The sequence below is a fragment of the Haematobia irritans genome, chromosome 4, assembly GCF_050003625.1.
Source record: "Haematobia irritans isolate KBUSLIRL chromosome 4, ASM5000362v1, whole genome shotgun sequence".
Lineage (NCBI taxonomy): Eukaryota > Metazoa > Arthropoda > Insecta > Diptera > Muscidae > Haematobia > Haematobia irritans.
In genome coordinates, this window is record NC_134400.1 from 47,402,729 (window position 1) to 47,425,576 (window position 22,848).

The 22,848-nt window shown below is 34.1% G+C and overlaps 1 protein-coding gene across 1 annotated transcript in view; it reads right to left on the reverse strand.

The window, feature by feature from the left end:
• bbg (PDZ domain-containing protein big bang) overlaps positions 1-22,848 on the reverse strand; it is a 627,951-nt gene that overhangs the window by 591,052 nt on the left and 14,051 nt on the right. Inside the window, exon 2 of the mRNA XM_075305498.1 lies at positions 10,895-11,329. The gene's annotated coding sequence lies outside the window, so the exon portion shown is untranslated. The remainder of the gene's footprint in view (positions 1-10,894; positions 11,330-22,848) is intronic.

The following is a 22,848-nucleotide window of genomic DNA, read 5'->3' on the forward strand; positions in this document are numbered from 1 at the left end:
ATTGGTCCATGACATTTACTTTTTGAAGATAATTTCATTTAAATGTTGACCGCGGCTGCGTCTTAGGTGGTCCATTCGGAAAGTCCAATTTTGGGCAACTTTTTCGAGCATTTCGGCCGGAATAGCCCGAATTTCTTCGGAAATGTTGTCTTCCAAAGCTGGAATAGTTGCTGCCTTATTTCTGTAGACTTTAGACTTGACGTAGCCCCACAAAAAATAGTCTAAAGGCGTCAAATCGCATGATCTTGGTGGCCAACTTACCGGTCCATTTCTTGAGATGAATTGTTCTCCGAAGTTTTCCCTCAAAATGGCCATAGAATCGCGAGCTGTGTGGCATGTAGCGCCATCTTGTTGAAACCACATGTCAACCAAGTTCAGTTCTTCCATTTTTGGCAACAAAAAGTTTGTTAGCATCGAACGATAGCGATCGCCATTCACCGTAACGTTGCGTCCAACAGCATCTTTGAAAAAATACGGTCCAATGATTCCACCAGCGTACAAACCACACCAAACAGTGCATTTTTCGGGATGCATGGGCAGTTCTTGAACGGCTTCTGGTTGCTCTTCACTCCAAATGCGGCAATTTTGCTTATTTACGTAGCCATTCAACCAGAAATGAGCCTCATCGCTGAACAAAATTTGTCGATAAAAAAGCGGATTTTCTGCCAACTTTTCTAGGGCCCATTCACTGAAAATTCGACGTTGTGGCAGATCGTTCGGCTATTCATGATGAAATGTCAAAGCATACTGAGCATCTTTCTCTTTGACACCATGTCTGAAATCCCACGTGATCTGTCAAATACTAATGCATGAAAATCCTAACCTCAAAAGAATCACCCTTTATATATATATATATATATATATATATATATATATATATATATAACAGGTTGGCTGATAAGTCTCCAATCTATTTTATTATTCAACATAGTTCCCTTCAAGAGCGATACAACGATTATAACGACCTTCCAATTTTTTGATACCATTTTGGTAGTACTCCTTCGGTTTTGCCTCAAAATAGGCCTCAGTTTCGGCGATCACCCCTTCATTGCAGCCAATTTTTTCCGTGCGAGGATCCCTTTGAGGTCTGAGAACAAGAAAAATCACTGGGGCCAGATCTGGAGAATACGGTGGGTGGGGAAGCAATTCGAAGCTTAATTCATGAATTTTGGCATCGTTCTTTGTGGAACAACACTTTCTTCTTCTTCATATGGCGCCGTTTTGCCGCGATTTCGACCTTCAAACGCTCTAATAACGCCATATAATAGTCAATGTTGATGATTTTTCCCTTCTCAAGATAATCGGTAAAAATTATTCCATGCGCATCCCAAAAAACAGAGGCCATTACTTTGCCAGCGGACTTTTGAGTCTTTCCACGCTTCGGAGACGGTTCACCGGTCGCTGTCCACTCAGCCGACTGTCGATTGGACTCAGGAGTGTAGTGATGGAGCCATGTTTCATCCATTGTCACATATCGACGGAAAAACTCGGGTGTATTACGAGTTAACAGCTGCAAACACCGCTCAGAATCATCAACACGTTGTTGTTTTTTGTCAAATGTGAGCTCGCGCGGCACCCATATCCAAATATTGATGAATCCGCATATCCAAATATTGATGAATGATATGACCAACACGTTCCTTTGATATCTTTAAGGCCTCTGCTATCTCTATCAACTTAATTTTACGGTCATTCAAAATCATTTTGTGGATTGATGTTTTCGTCGGTAACCACCTCTTTCGGGCATCCACTGCGTTCACCGTCCTCCGTGCTCATTTCACCACTCTTGAATTTTGCATACCAATCAATTATTGTTGATTTCCCTGGGGCAGAGTCCGGAAACTCATTATCAAGCTAAGTTTTTGCTTCCACCGTATTTTCCCCTTCAGAAAACAGTATTTTATCAAAACACGAAATTCCTTTTTTTCCATTTTTTTTTGCTTCACAAAAGACGCTCTATCTCACAAACTAATTGACTTACAGACGTCAAATTTTGACACGAATCATTTGAAGGTTGGTACTATATAAAAATAATATGCATTTAATACTAGCGACGCCATCTATGTGTCAGACCGGGGACTTATCAGCCAACCTGTTATTTCGCCCGATATGGACTTATATGGCTCCAGAAGCCAGAGTTTTACCCTAATTTGCTTAAAATTTTGCACAAGAAGAACAATTAGTACTATAGTCAAGTGTGCCAAATTTTATTGAAATCGGTTCAGATTTAGATACATATCTTTCGCCAGACATGGACTAATACGGTCCCAGAAGCCAGAGTTTTTCCCCAATTTGGTTGAAATTTTGCACTAGGAGTACAATTAGTAGTGTAGTCAAGTGTGCCAAATTTTATTGAAATCGGTTCAGATTTAGATATAGCTCCCATATATATCGTTCGCCCGATTTACACTCATATGACCACAGTGGCCAATCTTTTACTCCGATTTAATTGAAATTTTGCACAGGGAGTAGAATTAGCATTGTTGCTATGCGTGCCAAATTTGGTTGGAATCGGTTCTGATTTAGATATAGCTCCCATATAAAGCTGTCGCCCGATTTACACTCGAAAAAACACTGACGAAAAACAAGTTTTCATGAAGATTACAATGATTCTGAGGAAAACATTTCTGTCGAATTCCACAACATGTTAGATGTTGTTTTATTTTGAACAAAAGAAAAATCTTGTCCTCAAGATCCCAACATCAAATTTTTAGTGGCAACATCGGATTTTACTGTCTTCGACCTGGATTAACTCAATAACAGTGCATTGATTAACTTAATTCAATTTTAGGCGATAAAACTCCGTCAAGGACCAGTGTTTATCGGAAGTATGGTGCATTCAACCGAGGTCTTCCAAAATCAGTTGTTGTTCCGGATACCATTGATGCTGTGTGCCAACTGATATTGCAAGATCGCCATGTGACCTATCGTGAATTGAGACAACCTTTTGTCAATCGCTCATCGTGTCCTCATGTGCATATGAGGGCACGAGAGTAAACAGCAGTCGACTGTTTGGGTGTTTCAAGATGAGCCAAATCCAACGTAAGTTACTCGCACATGAAGCGCTTCCAAGCAAATGATCGCCTGTTTTTTCGGAAAAACTTGACATGTCGCAATTGTACCACTAGAACAACACAGAACAGTCAATTCTAAGGGGTACTCAACCATTTAGTTTCCAGTTGTATGCCGAGACATCAGGAAAACCAAACGCCGAAGACTGGCCACTCTTCACCACGACAGTGCGAGCACTCACAGATCAGCTCAAACAAATGCATTTTTCAGCACATCCAGTTAACTAATGAGTCATCCGCCATATAATCCGATTTGGCACTGAATCACTTCTTTTTAATCCCGTACGCAAAAAAATAAAATGAGTGGTCAACATTTTTCTACATTCAGAATGAATCTTTGGGAGATACCCCATTCAGAGTAGCAAAAGTGTTTCGAAACCGACATTCTGTTACACGCAAAAAAATAATTCTTTCCTCCCAAACGAAACTTTAGACAAACAAAGTTCGTTTCTCATTTGCTTTTCGCTGTAAGGAAGTGTATTTGGAAGAAAAGTATATACTTTTTGTGATAAACGTTTATTCTTTTCCTGGATGTAAATACAATTTCATAAAGACTAACTCAAAAAAAACACACATTGTTTTCTTGCTAATTGCATTTTCCCTCACATCCACGAGGTTTTTTAGTTCTTCCTGTAATACCAACAATGTAGAAGAAATTATACGATTTTATAAATTTTTAAAATTTTTTTTACCTTTCGCCTGGACGGAGAATCGAACCGCGGACCATGCACTTTGTAAGCCAACACACTAACCACTGAGCTATGTACCTGTTATGGTCATCAATAGATAATTATCCATATAAGTTATATTTATATAGCATAGCTTGCGGCGCCCACGAACCGAAAAAATAAAGTTTATTTAACAGAAACAAACATTTAGTTTGGCACCGTGGAGCATTGGTTGCAACGTCTGACTTGCATGCCAAGGGTCGTGGGTTCGATCCCTGCTTCGACCAACGTTTTTTTTTTTTTGCTTTTTTTGTACATATATTCCAGATATGTTCGGAAGATTCCGAAAAAATGTTCAACATTACATTGTACTATATTAAATTTTGAACTGTAAAATGTGTCTTATTAAAGACCAAAAGTCAGAAAAGAACAGTGTTTGATATAAAAGAAATTGACTGTGTTGTTGTTTCAAAAATAACTTTTTTTATTGAAAAAATAAAAAAATTGTAACAAACGAATTTTTTTTGGTGATAAAAGTTTAAAATTTTCGAAGCAAACTCTAACAAAAGAAAAACGTTTTCGGTACACGTTTTCCAAACGTTTTTTTTTTCTTTGCGTGAATCTTCAAATTCGACTTATTGGCATGTGATTTTTTGCGAATTGGTTCATATCGACTTATTATTTTAGTCTAAATCGTTTAATCACCAATTGATAGTGACAAAAATCGTAAATCTTTTTATACACATCACAATTTTGTAGTGACGTCAAAAGTCAACTTAACAATAATCTCTAACTCGAATGTCAAATTTGGAGAAAATTCAGATTCAACCTAAGCATGGAATCGGGCAGCGCTGAGTGATAAGAGAGATTTTTACAACTATTCACAATGGTCTGAAATAACGGGGTGTCATTGTACCTAGCCTAACCTAACTTTTTGAAATAAAAAACAAAATTTCGAAAAAGTCGAAAGGGGAATGTAATGTAGAACTTTTTACCGCCAAAAACCATCTTTTCAATTGGCATTCAAGAAATAAAACAAATCATCTTTGACACTTCATTTCGTCCACACAGTCGCTGTTCAATTGCCAGATGCCAAGCAACTTTTCTAAATGAGCAATTTCAAAGACTAAAAAATATTTAACTACGAATACGATGAATAAAGTCATTGTAATGGAATGGGTCAAGAAACCACTGGTAGATAAAATTCGTGTAGCTTGCAATTCGATTTTTGATCAAATTAAAGGTGGTCACACCGGGCAAAAGCCAATGGATTCTAAAACTTAGATTTCTTCAACACATTTTGCCATTTCAATTTATGAATTAATATTTTCAAACAAAACAATTCTATATGACATACACATCTCTCTAAAATTTATATTCAATTGTTTTATCATAGCTTCAAGATATGGTCATAGTTGACACCATATTATATTATCCGGCAACTATGTTTATGAGTCACGTTTTCATAACGCAAAACAAGTTTTTTTTAATTAAATGTCAAGAATGAATGAAATATATATTTTTGTAAGTGAAAAAATTGTTAGGAGAATAAAATCAATGACGGAATCTAAGCAAAATTAATGATCACTCACAAATCTGCACTATGGGAGTTACGTATAACTTAAGATGAAATAAGATAGATGTTTTATATATACACACAAAGAAAATTTCATTAAAAGTCATCCAACGAAAAATGTTCATTGATATAACGAAACGTTTTCATTAATACAATTAAAATATTCGTTAATAGTATGAAACGTTACGCTGATTTGCAGAAAATTCGTTATATTAACGAAAAAATTCGTTGCATTAACGAATTTGTTTCATTGGCTGACTTTTAATAGAAAACTTTTTCTATTAGTGTAGCAGTCGATAAGTAAAGAGGGTCACATTTGAACTGGATCAGATGAAATTTGTTCCTTCATGAAGCTTTAGAAGTTAAATCTTGGGGGTCGGTTTATATGGGAGCTACATATATTTTACAATTGTGGATTGGTATGGACCAATTTTTGGATGGTTGTAGCATATACTAACAACAATTTTCTCTTCAAAGAGGCTCTGCAGACAAATCTGGGGGTGGGCCCATTTGCAATACCACCAGACCAACATCAATAACAACTACGTATACCAAGTTTCAAGTCGATAGTTTGTTTTGTTGAAGTTAGCGTGATTTCAACAGACGGACGGACATCGCTAGATCGACTCAGAGTTTCATCACGGCCTAGAATATATATACTTTATGGGGTCTGAGACCAATATTTCGATATGTAACAAACCGAATGACAAAGTCTTCAGAGTTTTTGTCAGCCTTATAATTTATTATGAAATAATTCATTTCATAGACGGTATGAAAATTTCTTTAATTAGTTAAAAATATTCATAGATCATCAATATCTAGAAAACACCATATACATACGACTTTACAGTATATGGTGTTTTCTCGATTTTGATAAACATTTCTTAAATTTCCCAGCATTCAATAAAATGTTCATCAAAACTGAAACAAGACACTGAAACGTTCAACAAAATTAACGAAAGCTTAATCAAATTAAAATAAATTTATGAATTACTTCACCCAAGACCACAATGAAAGAAAATGTAGGTTTATTTTAGAAAATTTTAACTAAAATAGTTTTCTTATTGTACCTTATTACAAATAAGTTAATACTTTTTATCAAATTGAAGAACATTTATTAAAAATAATAATTTTTTTTCTGTTGTTTAAGAAAATTTCATATGTCGAAGAAAAAAAATGGATTTAAAAATTGTTAAATGAACTCAATTAAAGCCAACTTCGTCCATTTTAGGAAAACATGAATTATTTTATTTTTTTTAGTAAAATTGTGCACTATATTTGTACTGTTTTCTTATTTTTAATTTACGTCACTAAAGTTGAGAAAAGGTGAGAAACATTTCTCACATTGGACACAATTTACCTAAAATCAAGTAATTTTTATGAACTAAAATAAAGTTCAAAAAAGGGGGCGCATTAGCGCCCCAAATTTTCTCAAAACATAATAATTCCATAAATTATAGGCAAATTAAATTTCTTTTTCAAGTTCAATTAGTATCAAATTCAGGAAAAATATTCAGTTAGGCTTTCGCTTTTCCAAATCCGAATTGCCGGGCCTCACACTTGACACCTGCCATCATATTTTGTACAGCCACCTTGTCCACCTTCTTCGCCGCAGAAAGCCAGTTTGCCTTGAACTACTGCTTGTCCTTAGCAGTTTTTTGGTCTTCTTTAGGTTCCGCTTGACAATAGCCCAGTATTTCTCAATTGGGCGGAGCTCTGGCGTGTTGGGAGGGTTCTTGCCCTTGGGAACCACCTGCACGTGGTTGGCGGCGTACCACTCCATGGCCTTTTTTCCGTAATGGCAAGATGCCAAATCCGGCCAAAACAGTACGGAACAACCGTGTTTCTTCAGGAAAGGCAGCAGACGTTTATTCAAACACTCTTTCACGTAAATTTCTTGGTTGACAGTCCCGGAAGCTATGAAAATGCTGCTTTTCAAGCCACACGTGCAGATGGCTTGCCAAACCAGATATTTCTTTGCGAACTTTGACAGTTTTATGTGCTTGAAAGTATCTGCTACCTTTCCCCTTCCTTTTGCCGTATAAAACTCCTGTCCCGGAAGCTGCTTGTAGTCGGCTTTGACGTAGGTTTCGTCGTCCATTACCACGCAGTCAAACTTCGTCAGCATCGTCGTGTACAGCCTCCGGGATCGCGCTTTGGCCATCGTATTTTGTTTATCATCGCGATTTGGAGTCACTACTTTCTTGTAAGTCGATAGTCCGGCTCGTTTTTTGGCTCGATGCACGGTTGTAGACGATACACCCAGCTTATTTGCGGCATCTCGGAGAGAGAGGTTAGGGTTTCGCTTAAAAATACCGGCAACTCTCTTTGTCGTCTCAGCGGCTTCCGGTTTTCGATTTCCCCCCGATCCAGACTTCCTGGCTGTCGACAAACGTTCCCCAAACACTTTAATTACATTTGTAACGGTTGATTTGGCAACTTTTAGCGATTTTGCCAGCTTTGCGTGAGAGTAGCTCGGATTTTCGCGATGCGCGAGCAAAATTTTGATACGCTGCTCCTCTTGCTTGGACGGCATTTTGACAACTGAAGAGTGAATTCCAAAATCAAAATAGGAGCAACATTCTACACACACACCTTCAAAATGAGGGGTGTTCAGGTTTTTTAAATGCAAAATTTAAAGAAATACGTAAAGTTTATATTGACCAAATTTTGACCGTATCACCCTTTATGTCCGAAGCATGTCCGTCTATATGTCTGTTGTAATCACGGTACAGCCTTCAATAATGGCGCTATCGTCCTGAAATTTGGCACAGATTCGTCTTTTGTTTGCAGGCAGGTCGAGTTTGAAGATGGGCTATATCGGTCCAAATTTTGATATAGTCTCCATATAAACCGACCTCCCGATTTGGGGTCTTGGGCTTATAAAAACTGTAATTTTTATCCATTTTGTCTGAAATTGGAAATCTAGAGGTATTTTAGGACCATCAAAAAGTGTACCGAAAATGGTGCCTATCGGTCCATGTTTTGGTATAGCACTTATTGAGGGCATCGAAAGCGCACTGATCATGAAAATTGCTTGACACTGAATGCAAAATTTCCAGATTTTACTTCTCGTAATTGGGATGAAAATCCACAGATTTTAGATTTCAAACCAAGGCGTTGTTATTTCCTCATTTTCTTGCACACTTAAAAGAGATGTTTATGATTCGTCTAAAACTCAAACAAAAAATGGTTCTTATAAATTCAGAATCTGATCTAGTCTTCATAGGTAAAATCTTTACATTTATCTGTGGGAAGCGTACTGGTTGAACTGATCTGCTTGGGAACATATCTGTCATCAAACTCTCCTGAAATTTTCAAAGGAAACTATTATATTCGATTTATGGTGGTGGTTACTTAAGATTCGGCCCGGCCGAACTTACTACTGTATATACTTGTTTTGAGTATGTCTGCTTCATTATGTATTTTGAAATATTTAATAGAACTCGATGAAATGTTTCACAAAAAATAATCATTTGTTTTTTTTCGTAGAATGTATGAACATTTCTTCAATTTGTAAAATTTCTCACATCACATTTCTTAAATTTCCCAGCACTCAATGAAATGTTCTACAAAACTAAAAAATGCTCTTAAACATTCATCAAAATTAATGAAAGTTTCATAAAATTAAAAAAAAAAAACAAGTATAAACGGCCGTAAGTTCGGCCAGGCCGAATCTTATGTACCCTCCACCATGGATTGCATAGAAACTTCTACGAAAGACTGTTATACACAATCGAATTACTTGGGTTGTGGAATCTTAAATCGTTTTCTAAATTGTGAGTTAGTCCATACGTGGTATATATTAGACAAAAATGTGTGTAAGTCTACAAATAATTACGAATCGATATGGACTTTTGCACGGTACGTAGGGAGCCAAAATTGATATATGGGTGACGCTTATATGGGGGCTATATACAATTATGAACTTGATATGGACCAATTTTTGTGTGATTGGGGATCGATTTATCTGAGGGCTATATATAACTATAGACCGATATGGACCTAGTTAGGGATGGTTGTTAACGGCCATATACTAGCACAATGTACCAAATTTCAACTGACTCGGATGAAATTTGCTCATCCAAGAGGTTCCAAAACCAAATCTCGGGATCGGTTTATATGGGGGTTATATATGATTATGGACTGATATGGACCACTTTTGGCATGATTGTTAAATATCATATAGTAAAACCGCGTACCAAATTTCAACCAGATCGGATGAATTTTGCTTCTCCAAAAGGCACCGGAGGTCAAATCTGGGGATCGGTATATATGGGAGCTATATATAATTATGAACTGACATGAACCAATTCTCGCATGGTTGTTGGATACCATATACTAACATCATGTACCAAATTTCAACCGAATCGGATGAATTTTGCTCTTCCAAGGGGCTCCGAAGGTCAAATCTGGGGATCGGTTATATGGGGGCTATATATAATTATGGACCAATTTCGAACAAATTTGCATGGGTATTTGAGGCCATACATTAACACCACGTATCAACTGATTTCAACTTTATGGGGTCTTAGAGCAATATTTCGATGTGTTACAAACGGAATGACAAAGTTAATATACCCCCCATCCTATGGTGGAGGGTATAAAAATATGAATTTGTTTCAAAATTGTCGATGTTGATGGAAATTCATCAAATGAAGAATTTTCATCGAAATAAAGATACTTTCTTAATTTTTTCCCCAATTCAATTAATAGTATATCAGTATCCACGTACTCTCCAAACTGAAAAGAGTACATTCTTCAACAGCATCATCAAATTAAGGAAAGTGTATGAATTTTATTCGTTTGCATTGATTTTTTAATTTTTTCGGTTTTAATCACCCAGCGAAAAAAGAGTCGCCAAAAAAGTAATGAAAATGTTCTTTTTGGATCCGGAAGTGGTGCAAAATTGACGCAGAAGCGATGAATTTGACATGGGCTTGTCATAGGACGGAAGTTCTCCATTTCTACAGCTGTTGCACTGAATTTGCATCACTTCTTTAGGTGTGCTCCAAACTCAATGTTTTGGATGTAAATTTAAAAATTCTGTGATATTTTATCAAATAAATAATTTTCATAATTTTTTATAATTTTTAACAGATTTTTACGTCTGTCGGAAACGTTTCACCTCAAATATTTTCAAAAATTCACAATTTTTTCAGATTGGATTTAGCATTTTTTTCGACAAAATTTAAATGATTTCTATCATTTGATGAATTCTTACTCTGTTTTTAACCTATTTGAAACAAAAAAAAGTTAAAATTACCCATTAAAGTATGAAAAACCCAAGTTACAAAAAAATTGAATTAAAAGAACTTCCTGGGTAGTTTAAATAAAGAACATCATTGGGAGTGCATCTTTTGGAAGTGCTTTTAAAGTTGTGCCTTTGGAAGAACTTCCAATTTTTTTTTGCTGGGCAGTTATTTGGACACCCTATACTAACAATGTATATTCAGAGGAATGCCATTTAAAAATATTTATCAAAAGATATAATTTTCAAATTAACAAAAAAAAACAACAAATATTATATAATAAAATAAAATCTTAAATAAATTTAAATCATTTACAACTTTACTTACCCTTTATTAATAACGAAAATCGGGAATTTTCACTTTGTCAAATGTGCAATTTTCCAAAATAAAATGTCGATGGAATTTTTTAATGGCAGCTAGTTTAACGTGCTTGCTTTATGGATGGTAATATAACATCCATAGATAATTCCATGTAATGCGTGTTAACTGGAAATTCGCTACCTTGGTAGGCTGATGATGGTTGTCTGGGTTAAATTAATTTGTTGCTTATCAGATGGCTAAGGAAAAATTTATTCAGCCTTTTCAATACTTCCTTGTGTGTACGAGTGATGTACAAGTAGCCCACATATGAATACGGTTTGATTGAATGAATGTTGTTGATTTTTTCAATAAGGTTTTATAACTTTTTTGTATCTAACACTTTTGGTTTAGCATAAACTTGTATTGCTTGATTTTTTTAGGATTTTCTTTTTATTTTGATAGCTGGAAATGGAAAATTATGTTTTAACTTATTTGATTGTTTTTTCAATATTTTTTGAACTTTTACATTTTTATCTTTTAAAGAGTGGTTAGATAAAATATGTTTAATAGATTTCCATACGTTATATTTCTAGATTTTTTTTATTTTATTTATAATTTGGAGCTAATTATTGTTTTTGTTTTTTTTTTTTGCATCCGCCTTTCTAATGTTAATACTTGTTTACTTCTAATTGAAATAATGGTTTATACACGCCATCATAGGATTCATAATTAATACTTCATTTTACTAAATATATAAGACTTGTGGCGTTATCGAAAATTCTTGCAAAATATGATGTGCTATGTGCTATGTTTCAAGCAAAAAAGGCTTTAAACTAAAGTGTTGAAAGAGATCTTGTATTTTTTTACAAAAAGTCAACAAATTTGAAAACGATTTCATTAATTTTGAAGAATTATTTAGAATTATTGGAGCCAAGTTGACCTTAGTCCAACAAAATTTTCTTTCATGCACTCAAAAAACAAAAAGTTTACTTGGATCCAAAGATTTTGACCTTCCTTTAATGGTATTGTTTCCGAGTGAATTTGGAATAAAGATCTCATGTATCGAATTTTCATTATCTTTTCCCGGTATATTAATTAAGCTATTCACGTACAAACAAATACCAGTTCAACAAAATTATAACGGATACTTCAAAGTAAGAAATGTTTTCCATACAAATTTTTTAAATAAATGTGCAAAATCCTCAAAATAACTTCCAGCCTATAATTGAAGCCTTTTTATCTTAAATCTAAAGATTCAATATTTCAGTTAATTTAAGGACAATATCTTAAAATCAAAATGTGCTTCTTAACTTTAAAAAAATTTGGCCTTAGATCAAAGACATACGACTTTAATGGAGGAACGCAAATTTCCAAAATATAAATATTTCTTTTTTTGGAAAAATTGATTATAAACTTTTTTTAATTAAAATTTCATTATTTTAAAGAAATTTGTCTTTAATATTGGGTAAATTACCCATACTAAAATTTAGGTTGCGTAATATTTAATGCCACATACATATTTTTCGGTGTGTAGAGACTATTATAAGAGTAAAACGACTTCATTTATATGAAGAGGTTTCGATTTGCTCAGTCTACAAAAAATCATTAGGTAAAATCGTTCCAACACTTGTCACAAATTCGGGTTTACTTGGTCTTAAAAAAAATACTTTATTACAAAAGGGAATTTCGTTTGTCTAAATATTCGTTCCCAAGGAAAGTATTTTTCTTTGGGTGTTGTAACAAAAAATAATATTAAAAGATTGTACATTCAATCAAAGATTTTGACCTTCCCTTAAAGATTTAGGTATTGGTTCCGAGCCAAAGATGCTGCTTCTTTAAAAAGACGTTTTTTAGGAAGCTACTTAGCCTTGCAAGAAATTTATCGATGAATTTATAAAGAAATGTCGCATTTCAATGCGCTTCTTTCATATATGTGGATAGCATGAAATCGTATCTTGTCCCATAGATCGTAAGAAGTCGTGATAAAATACACAAACAACTCTTCTTTACAGGAGTGCAACCTTGTAAGCAAGAGACGAAGCACTCGCTTAACCTAGTGCAACTCAGCTGCGCTAATTTCAGCACCACCATTATTTACATATTTTAAGTACGTTGTACATCTTATATGTGTAGAATGAAGCGCTGTATTCTGCACTAAAAAATGTTTTTTAATTTCAAAAAACGAAAAAAAATGTTAAACCAAAAAATCTTCAAAATAACTATTAGCCGATTTGTGAAGCTCTTTTATCTTTTGCCCTTGTTATTTTGTACGTTGCGTGTCCTAAAATTTAGGAATATTCGCGTATGCAAAATGAATCATAAAAAATAAAACAAAAAGCTCCAAACAAGCTAAGATTAATTTTGAGCATGTTTGGTATAAATTGTTTTAATTAATAAAACATTTTTACTATGAAGTATGATTTAATACATACACACAAAGAAAAAAAACGTTTGGAAAACGTGTACCGGAAACGGTTTTCTTTTGTTAGAGTTTTTTGAATTGCTTCGAAAATTTTAAACTTTTATCACCAAAAAAATTCGTTTGTTACAAAATTTTTATTATTTCAATAAAAAAAGTTATTTTTTAAACAACACAGTCCATTTCGTTTATATCAAACATTGTTCTTTTCTGACTTTAGGTCTTTAATAAGGCACATTTAACAGTTCAACATTTAATATACTACAATGCAATGTTGAACATTTTTTTCGGAATCTTCCGAACATATCTGGAATATATTAAACAAAAAACCAAAAAAAAACTTTGGTCGCATCAGGGATCGAACCCACGACCCTTGGCATGCAAGTCGGACGTAGCAACCACTGCTCCACGGTGCCAAACTAAATGTTTGTTTCTGTTAAATAAACTTTGTTTATTCGGTTCGTGGGCGCCGCAAGCTACGCTATATAAATATAACTTATATGGATATTTATCTATTGATGACCATAACAGGTACATAGCTCAGTGGTTAGTGTGTTGGCTTACAAAGTGCATGGTCCGCGGTTCGATTCTCGTCCAGGCGAAAGGTAAAGAAATTTTAAAAATTTATAAAATCGTATAATTTCTTCTACATTGTTGGTATTACAGCGTATTACATGAGAAACGAACTTTGTTTGTCTAAAATTTCGTTTGGAAGGAAAGAATTATTTTTTTGCGTGTATGAGATTTTTTTCCTAATTTTAACTTTATAGAACCTAAGTTTATAGCACTCTAAAAATTTCTTGAGATAATGTCAAAAATCTTGGGATCCAAGTTAACTTATTATGATTGTATTTACACACAAGGAAAAGCTATTATCCTCCGGATAGAAGAGTTTTTGGCGTAAAAAGAAAACTTCCATTGTCTAAAATTTCGTTCTTCATAAAAGCATTTTTTAGTGTACTCTGAAAATGTTAAGTATTTTTTTTTTAATTTTACGATACATAAATAAATTTTAGTAAAAAGAGAGTTCATAATCTTTGCTTTGAAAAAAATTTCCTTTACATTTAGGACAGGAAATTTTAAAATTAACATTTCTCCGTTAAAGTCATATGTGTTTACCACAAAGACACTTTTCTTAAAACAATGAAACACATTTATACATTAAAGAAATGATCTTTAAATTAATTAACTGATATATTGAATCTTTGAATATAAAATATAAACAAGTATATACGGCCGTAAGTTCGGCCAGGCCGAATCTTATGTACCCTCCACCATGGATTGCGTAGAAACTTCTATTAAAGACTGTCATCCACAATCGAATTACGTGGGTTTCGGTAACACTTGCCGAGATATCTTAAACCGTCTTAACATCGTCTTCTAAATTGTATGTTAGTCCATACGGGATATATATTAGACAAAACAAGGCCGGTTAAACACATATATAGTTCAGTTCTTGACCGGTATATATAGGAAAAGTCTACAAATAATTACGAACCGATATGAACATTTGCGCGGTAATTAGAGAGCCAGAATTGAAATATGGGGGATATATGCTTATGAACCGATATAAACAAATTTTTGTGTGATTGGGGATCGGTTTATCCAGGGGCTATATGTAACTACAGACCAATGTGGACCAATTTTGGCATGGTCCATACTAGCACAATGTACCAAATTTCAACCGAATCGGTGGAATTTTGCTCCTCCAAGAGTTTTCGCAGGCAAAATTTTCTATGGAAATAAAATTTTTCCAAAATTTTCTATGGAAATAAAATTTTGCCAAAATTTTCTATAGAAGATTTTGTTGTTCGGTAGTTTTTTGGTGGAATTTACTCCAAATTTTGGTAGATTATTTTTTGTTCGAGTGGCAAACGTGTTCGGAGGTCAAATCTGGGGATCGGCTTATATGGGACTATATATAATTATGGACCGATATGGATACATTTTTGCATGGTTGTTAGAGACCATATACTTACACAACGTACCCAGTTTCAACCGGATCGGATGAAATTTGCTTCTCTTAGAGGCTCCGCAAGCCAAACACCACGTACCAAATTTCAGCCGGATCGGATGAAATTTGCTTCTCTTAGACCGCAAGCCAAATCGGGGGATCAGTTCATATGGGGGCTATATATAATTATGGACCGATGTGGACCAATTTTTGCATGGTTCTTAGAGACCATATAATAACACCATGTACCAAATTTCAGCCGGATCGGATGAAATTTGCTTCTCTTAGAGGATCCGCAAGCCAAATTTGGGGGTCCGTTTATATGGGGGCTAAATATACGTAAAAGTGGACCGATATGGCCCATTTGCAATACCATCCGACCTACATCAATAACAACTACTTGTGCGAAGTTTCAAGTCGATAGCTTGTTTCGTTCGGAAGTTAGCGTGATTTCAACAGACGGACGGACGGACATGCTTAGATCGACTCAGAATTTCAACACTAGCTAGAATATATATACCTTATGGGGTCTTAGAGCAATATTTCGATGTGTTACAAACGCAATGACAAAGTTAATTACCCCCGATCCTATGGTGGAGGGTATAAAAAATGCTATATTAAAGATTACGCAACCTAAATTTACAAAATATTAAGGACAAAAGTCTTTATTTTAAAGAAGCGGCACCTTTGTAAAAAATGCAAATTCCAATTTTAAATGCATGTTTAAGGTGCTGGTTCGTGCTTCGGTTAAGTTCTTTGCTGCAAATTTGAATTCGAATTTATCTTCATGCACATTGATAATTATACCCTGCGCCACACTGTGGAACAGGTTATTATAACCCAGCAAAAAAATTTGGAAGTTCTTCCAAAGGCACAACTTTAAAAGCACTTCCAGAAGATACATTCCCAATGATGTTCTTTATTTTAACTACTTAGGAAGTTCTTTTAATTCAATTTTTTATAACTTGGTTTTTTCATACTTTTAATAGATAATTTTATTTTTTTTTGTTTCAAATAGGTTAAAAACAGAGTAAGAATTCATAAAATGGTACAAATCATTTAAAGTTTGTCGAAAAAAAATGCTAAATCCAATCTGAAAAAATTGTGAATTTTTGAAAATATTTGAGGTTAAACGTTTCCGACAAGCGTTAGAATCCATTAAAAATTATAAAAAATTATAAAAATTATTTATTTGACAAATTATCACAGAATTTTTTAATTTACATCCAAAACATTGGATTCGGATCACACCTAAAGAAGTGATGCAAATTTAGTGCAACGCCTGTTGAAATGGAGGACTTCCGTCCTATGACAAGCCCATGTTAAATGCATCGCTTCTGCGTCAATTTTGCACCACTTCCGGATCCAAAAATAACATTTTCATTACTTTTTTGGCGACGCTTTGTTTGCTGGGAAGTTAGTGCATATGTTTGCAACACCCAGAAGGAGACGAGATAGACACATGGTGTCTTTGGCAAAAATGCTCAGGGTGGGCTCCTGAGTCGATATAGCCATGTCCGTCTGTCCGTCCGTCCGTCTGTCTGGGAACACATTTTTGTGATCAAGGTCTAGGTCGCAGTTTAAGTCCAATCGCCTTCAAATTTGCCACAAGTTCCTGTTTTGGGTCAGAAGCCAGAGTTTTAGCCCATTGAAGCCAGAGTTTTAGCCCAATTTGGTTGAAATTTTGCACTATGTTAGTAGTGCAGTCAAGTGTGCTAAATTTTATTGAAATCGGTTCAGATTTAGATATAGCTCCCATATATATCTTTCGCCGGATTATCCGTCATATGACCACAGAGTTCAAAGTTGTTGTCCGATTTACGTGAAATTTTGCACAGTGAGTAGAATTTAAATATCAAGTATGCATGTCAAATTTGGTTGAAATCGGTTTAGATTTCTATATAGCTTCCATATATATATGCTTTTCCGACTTGGGCAAAAATGACCAAAATACCCACATTTTCCTTATAAAATCGCCACTGCTAAGTCGAAAACTTGTAAAAGTGACTCAAATTTTCCTTTATTTCTAATACATATCTATCGACCGATAAATCATAAATACATTTTTGCGAAGTTGCCTCAAAATTGGTTCAGATTAAAATGTGTTCCATATTTTTTTACTAACATAGTGTACCATCCTAGGGCATTAGCCGACTTAAATTTTAAGTCTATAGATTATAAATTTTGTTCAGATGAAGTCAGATCTAAATGTATGTATTTGGGACAAAAACCTTTATATATATAGCACCCAAAATATTTGACGGATTTGATATAGTATCGAAAATGTGGATATACAAAGTGGTGCGGCGTATAATATAGTCGCCCCCGCCCGACTTTAGACTTTCCTTACTTGTTTGGATTTTTCACTGACTTTTAGTTGTTACTGACTTTTAGTTGTTATATCCTTATTTTAATTTTATATACGCAGCGAAGGAATATGATCGTCTCCAACATGTTTGAAGAGTATTATATTATTTTCGGAAAGAACACATGGAACTTTTTAATCGCAAAAATCTTGTTTTAATTCTGGCTTGTTTCCTGAAATTACATTTTAGTAAAACTTGAAACTTGTTTGAGGCGATTCTATTCTTTCTGTGAATTAAATTCTAGGTTGTTTACTAAATTTCAATTTTATTGAAAATGTTCGTTAATGTTACGAAGGTGTTGCTTTTTATCACTGCAACCGGGAAAAATATTCCACAATATAAAACTATGTGTTGAATGTTGTTGAATTATTTTTTTTTTTTACACTTAAAAACACTTAATTTGATTTTGTATTTTTTGTTTTCTTATTTTTCAATTTTTTATCAATTGTTGTTGTTTTTTTTTGTAGCCTTTATATGAGGTTAGCATGGCAATGCTTTTAACCAAATATCATAGGAAATTTTTTGTATTATTATTATTATTATTGCAATTTTTTTCTTGTATTTGTTTCAAGTTTCTTGTATGCTACGAGTTTAACCACTTTCACAAAACCAATTTGAAATTTCCATCTAATACCCCTGGTATATGGTATGGAGGTAATAACTTTTTCTGTGCCATTTTTTTCTTTTTTTTTAATCACCAGTAAAAGAAAAAAGAATTTCTATCGTTTCTTCTCAACGAAAAGGAGAAGAAAAGAAATCCAAACTTTGACATACACAATTAATGTTGAAGAAAATCAACGAATTTGAAAATTTCACTTGAGCACACGAAAATCGAATTTTTGCATCTTTGCTTCTTTAAAGTCAAGGCGACAATGAACCTTTCACTGCCGGTTGCGGCAATATCACGTTGGACTCTTTCGTATTCATGTAGCCATTGTTGTTGATGATGCTGTACGTCTTTGTATGTGTGTCTGTGTGAGTGTTTTTTACCCACCGCACAAATCTATTTGCACTTTAATTGATTTCAAATCACTCATGAGATTATTTTTAAATTTTTCAAACTGGCTAACAATTTACCAAGGAATTCCTTTAAAGTTCCGGGTTTACAGTGGATCGTATAAAACAGCAAACGGCTATGGTAAACCCCCCAATACATATCGGCAAATCTTGACAATGATAATCAAGAAGGCAAAAATCAACTGGCTGTCTCGAAAGGCAAGGAATCTCTCAGCCAGTTCGAGTGAGAGGTAATACGAAGCATAAAATATGCATGCCAAGCAATTCAAAGATGCAATTGCAGATCGGCATTGTCGCAAAACGAAACCGTTTTGTCAATTGACAGAAAGATGGAAAGACGAACGGACAGCCAGGAAGAGAAAGAGAGGGACAGCAAATCAATGACTCTGATTAAAGTGAAATAAAAATCACAAGAGCTGTGCCACACAATTGCCACACACATACACACTCAATCACTAAAGCCACACAAAAGTAGCAAACCATAATGATAATGGCTGTGTAGAGGACAATCTTATCAGCACCACTTTTGTACACTCCATAAAATTACATTCATTACTTTACAGACAATCGACCTGACTCGTTCTCCATCTCCCCGCCAACCCTCCCAAAGAGGTTGACATAAATTTCATATATCTATTGTGAAAGTAAATGAAAACGATCATCGTAATACAAGGAAAAATAAATTAAAGCTTATTGCCGTCATAAGATGATTACAGCAATCATGTATTTTTTAAATGTAACGATATTATTGGTTACGAAAAACCAATACTCATTGCTAATAATTATATGGAAGGGCCATTTAGATTTCCGTACACGCAGAAAAGGATGTTTTGGTAGATTTTGACAATTTTTTTTATAGAAATAAAAGTTTGATAATTTTTGCTATAGAAAAAATTTTGACAAACTTTTCTATCGAAATACAATTTTTACAAAATTTTCCAAAGAAATAGAATTTTGACAAAGTTTTCTATAGAAATAAAATTTTGACAAAATTTTCTATAGAAATAAATTTTTGACAAAATTTTCTATAGAAATAAAATTTTAAAAAATTTTTCTATAGAAATAAAATTTTGACAAAATTTTCTAAAGAAATAGAATTTTGACAAAATTTTCTATAGAAATAAAATTTTGACAAAATTTTCTATAGAAATAAAATTTTGACAAAATTTTCTATAGAAATAAAATTTTGACAAAATTTTCTATAGAAATAAAATTTTGACAAAGTTTTCTATAGAAATAAAATTTTGACAAAATTTTCCATAGAAATAGAATTTTGACAAAATTTTCTGTAGAAATAAAATTTTGACAAAATTTTCTACAGAAATAAAATTTTGAAAAAATTTCTATAGAAATAACCAAATTTTCTATAGAAATAAAAATTTTGACAAAATTTTCTATAGAAATAAAATTTTGACAAAATTTTCTATAGAAATAAAATTTTGACAATTAAATTAAATTTTGACAAAATTTTTTATAGAAATAAAATTTTGACAAAAGTTTTTATAGAAATAAAATTTTGACAAAATTTTCTATAGAAATAAAATTTTGACAAAATTTTGTTTCTATAAAAAAAATAATGACAACATTTTCTATAGAAATAGAATCTTGACAAAATTTTCTACAAAAATAGAATTTTGACAATATTTTCTGTAGAAATAAAATTTTGACAAAATTTTATACAGAAATAAAACTTTTTTTTTGTAAAAAAAATGTAGACAAAATTTACTTTAGAAATAAAATTTTGAGAAAATTTTCTATAGAAATACAATTTTGACAACATAAGATTTTTTGTTTGGTAGTTTTTTGGTAAAATTTGCTCCAAATTTTAGTAGATTATTTTTGGCACGAGTGACAACCGTGACTGGGACGACTTGAGGGCCGAACTCCCCAGCCGAAGCGGCGAGACTCGCAAACGAGCATAATGAGCGCTATCGTTCTAACACTGCTGATCCTACACTCAGCAAACTAAATCTAGAGATTAGTAAGATAGTCGACGAGCACCAGCGGAACACATGGTTGGACCCCTGAAGCAATGTAACCTAGACATAGACACAGGTAAGTTGTGGCCAACAGTAAGAGACCTTCCGAACCCCGCTACAAGGAATGAAGGGATCTCAGTCTCCTGAGATCGATGACTGATGCCGATGTCTGAAAAATACCTTCGGGGATTCCACTACAGACCGATCTTGCTTCTCGCTCAAGTAGACAAGACACATAAGGCACTACTGATCGCCAGCATTCTAGAGAATTTTCCAGCTGCCAACCATCAACATGGATTGCACAAGTGCATAACACCACAACAGCTTTGCATGACATTACTGTAAATATAAATATACACTCAACCATACAAGTCGTGTCACAGGACGTTCCTTGTGGTTCTTGACCTATAGCGAGGCATCGACATTTCTTCTTTTCCACATCCTCATGATGGCCTTGAGATTGTACCGCGGGCCCATCGTTGATGACATCGGCGATCAGTTGAACATCTACCATGGTGATATTATCAGTTATTTTACTACCAGAAATTTGAGGATATCTGTCACCAGATATTCGGCCACACTATTCATTACATGGACAGTTGAAGTACGCAGTTAGTTGAATGTTGAGTCGATAGCGTAAGAATTCGGACTACAAACTACATCCAGATCCTCGGGGCCACATTCGACAACCTATACAAGTCGGACAAAGAAACTCAGTGCAATGACAATCTCTCGCCACCTTTAATCAATCTATTTTACTCAAAACCTTGAAACATGGGAGCATCTTTGTGAAACAAACTCTATGAATTTATGTTACGACCCAGTATATATTTATTTACTCCAAGGTGCCTTTGTGACCCCAAAAAAAAAAATGGCAACAATTCGCCGTCACATTGTGTTACCTATCCCATTTAGTAAAAATATGCACAGTACTTGAATGCATCTCAAATTGAGAAATTTGCGGTCATATGAGACCGAAAGGAAATCTTCACAGATTGTAACTGCACAATGAACTTGATCGATGGAAACGGTGGCGACGATGTCTGACATCGACAGACAGACGTATGAATGGACACTTGTACCAGCAATCGAATAGCACGCGACCTGTTTGTTGAGTAGCTAATCGGCGAGAGGAAACCATCCAACCGTACTGCATTAGGAGAATACTAAATCTTCAATAGGCTTGTTTGCTTTTAGTACGGGAACTGAAAGGAAAAAGAACAAGCATAAATTTGCGCAACACTGGAAATACAATAAATAGAAGAAAGTGTACTTTATCAAAATTTAACCTGGCAATACTGGCGGGATAGCCACTGAATTTTACATTCAGTTCCAAACGAAAACAAGTCTAATATTGCCCATCTGGCTATTTAAGGCCATGTATGTTACGTGATGTTTAGTAAAAGTTTTTTTATTGACTCCAATCCAGGGAAGTAACCTAGCCGACGAACTTAATGATCACATGACATGTTGCAAAATTAGGAGAATCGGAAAATGGACCTAAAAACACGATATTTGACTATTTTAGTTTGTTTCAACAAAGCAACACTGTATTTTCAAAATTCACGCCACGAAGTCAAATCGGAAGGTCGGGTAATATTTAATATATTTTATGACCTTTCTGAAGAAAATTGTGGTGTCTAGATGCTCAAGTAGTCAAATCAAGAGATCGGTTTATATGGGGACTATATCAAAACCTGGACCGATATAGCCCATCTTCGGACATGACTTGCTTGCAACCTATAAACAAATATGTTACAAATCAGGACTATAGCTTCATTATTGAAGGCTGCAGCGTGGTTATAACAGACAGCCAGACAGAAGGACATCAATTTCCGCCCGGTCAAGAATGAAAGAGAATGACAAATTTATTATACACCTCTCCTACGCTGATGTGTATAAAAACATAGTCAATACCGGTCCATAATTAGATGTATTAGTACATAGAAAAAAAATATCACAAAAATATTTCTAATTAATTGTGCTAGGCTGTTATAAACCAAATAAGTACAAAAAAGTTGAAAAAAATTGCAATTAATAAATTGATAGGCTTAAGCTTTTATTAGGGATAGAAGCATGTAGTTAGATAAGTCAATGATTGAAAAATTTTAATTAAAAATAAAAAAAAATATTGTAAGTGTAAATTCGGGTATTATAGAAATCCGTTATTTTTGTGGAAAACCCCCTGAAAGTAGACCAAATAATCACTCAGAAGTGGACACATTCTAACGACAATGGATTTACAA